This window comes from Centruroides sculpturatus, unplaced genomic scaffold, assembly GCF_000671375.1.
Source record: "Centruroides sculpturatus isolate CEXI.00-Female unplaced genomic scaffold, Cexi_2.0 scaffold305, whole genome shotgun sequence".
Lineage (NCBI taxonomy): Eukaryota > Metazoa > Arthropoda > Arachnida > Scorpiones > Buthidae > Centruroides > Centruroides sculpturatus.
The window spans coordinates 1-2,521 of record NW_019384644.1 but is presented as its reverse complement, the minus strand read 5'-3'; the positions used below and the strand labels follow the sequence as shown (position 1 = coordinate 2,521).

At 37.2% G+C, this 2,521-nt stretch overlaps 1 non-coding gene across 1 annotated transcript; it reads left to right on the top strand.

Moving 5' to 3' along the window:
* Window positions 1-1,528: 1,528 nt before the first annotated feature.
* On the top strand, window positions 1,529-1,599 carry Trnag-gcc. Its single transcript has one exon. It is a non-coding gene; the product is annotated as a tRNA-Gly (tRNA).
* Window positions 1,600-2,521: the final 922 nt, after the last annotated feature.

The window sequence follows — 2,521 nt, the reverse complement described above, 5'->3', positions numbered from 1 at the left end:
CGGAGGCAGAATATGATGTTCTACATCGGAGCTACCGGAAGATCCCTCAAAGAAAGGATGGCAGAACACCAGAGAAACATAAGAAGCGAACAACCGTGCACAGCGCTGGCGACTTACGTCTTAGCTGACCCTCAAGAGGTCAAAGCTGAATGGGACCGAGCCAGATTGATACAAATAGTTCGCGACAAAAAGCACCTCCGGTACGCTGAAGCCTGGCATATCTGCAAAGCAAGCCAAAAAGGATTAGCTATCAACTTCCGAGATTCAAGCAAAGTATCGGCAGCCTGGCGAGCAAGTATATTATAAAGTCAAGAACGATGGACAGCGGCAACTTACTTAAGGGCAGAAATTCTTAATTTAATGTATTTGCTAAACACATTGTGTATGTTTGGTATTTTATGTCTGTATTTTATTTTTATTTTTATTTTATATCCGGAACGTCATATTTTTAACGTTCTAATAGCTAATGTATTTATATAATGACAACCGTTATATAGAGATGGCGTTATTCCAGTAGAATATTATTTTTTAAAAAACGTTCCAAAACGCTTGTATCGTTAATTCAAGTTCGGAGTTCGATTTTTTCTGTTTTTCTTGAGAAAGGTCATTGAATATGACCGAAAACGTTAGAATTTAATAAATACGGCTGCATATTTAAAGGTTTTCCTGAGCGTGTTTTACATATCTATAATAAATTGATTTTTTTATTATTGCTTTATTTTTTTATATAAAAAACATAAAACATAACTTTATTATTTTATTATCTATTTAAATAACACTCAAACTTCACAATTAAACATAAAAACTCATTAATTTTTAACAAAAAATCAAATAAGAAACATTTAAAAGTTCATAGAAAAACAAAAAATATTTGAAAATAATTTCATGAGATTTCTGTTGCTGAATATCCTCAACTAATTTGTTAAATATAAAAAAAAACTAAATATGAAAACTTTATCTTTCTTATTTCACTTTTCAATGTGATATTCGATTATACATAAATTTTCTTTTTATTATATTTTGAAGGAAATTTTGCATAATTTGGCGGCCCCCTGGCAAACTTCTTACGGACCCCCAAGGAACCGCGGCCCTCCTGTTAATTAAGAAACACTGCTGTAGACCATCACTAACGCGCAATTGACTGATTGCCCCTGGATGTCGGCTTCTTACAGAAACACACCTTTCCTATTATCAAACGTCACGGCACGCCACCGCAGTATAGTATACTATTTTACTGATCTATATATTATAGGTTACTTTGGTGTAACCGAAGTATTACTAACGATTCCATTAATATGGAATGTACTAAATCCTATTAATTTTTATCTATAAATTAATAATTTATTCCTATAAAGTTTTTTTTCGACAGTCTGAAAACTTTGTATAAAGTTTCGTAATCGGTTTGTTATGTTTAATTGATAGTAGAAGTAGAGACACGATCGCTTTATTCTTTCTACAGAAGAAAAAAGAAACTAGAAAATAGGTCAACGATATTATAAATGTATAAATAAAAACCGTATATACTTGAGCATCGGTGGTTCAGTAGTAGAATGCTTGCCTGCCACGCGGGCGGCCCGGGTTTGATTCCCGGCCGATGCACGTGTTTCTTTGTCCGACATTTCATTTCTGATTAAATATTTTAAGCGAGTATAATTTTTAATGGTACGTTTTTTGAAACAACGTTTTCGATGGGAAGACGAAAATAATATAGAATAAAAATACAAATTAAGTACGGCTAAATGCTTCCCGGTTATCATTTGTAGTTGAGTTTGGCTTTTTTTTAATTTAACTCTTTCCGTCCTGTGTGTACTAATTGGGCCACTTTTTTGTAAGCCCATTATGGATGGTGAAGGACGGGACCCAACGTTTCAGGATGGATAGCCCCGGAAATATTGTTCCTTAAAATCTGAGGGATCAATGGTCCTGCCAAGTACCACCGTCGGCCACCTCTACCTACTACGACGAACAGGAACAAGGGCCTTTGATGGTGCCCGCAGCTACAAAAATAAGCCATCAAAGGCTTTAGTCACCAGCCGCGATCAAATGGTGTGCTCCGACATGTCCCCACGACAGATAAGTGGGAAACAGAAACACACATTCTATCTAAGCCATAGGCCGAGAAGAAAAATTCCTGGGATTTCTCGACCCTTCCAGATCCGATAGCGGGGCTCTCTGGAGTGGTAAGCTGCTACCTTAACTCTTCAACCATCCGGCCACTTAAGGGTGTCTACGAACACAGATGTATGTACGAGGCAATATTCCAAATCTTTACAGCAAATTTCATTTAGAAATTAAATTATTGAATATTTGAAAGTATACAGTTTAAGTTAATTAACGAACCTTAGACAAATCGCTATTCTGTGCTCCACGTTAACTAAGTGGGTTTCGCTACGGGTAGTCGGTCGAGATGCGTCTGGGTTCCTTGTTATCGATAGCTGTTACCATGGGCGTAGCGACGGGGGAGCCTGGGTGGGCACGGCCCCCTCCAGTGAACCTGGTGCCCCCCAGAAAATCACAGCCG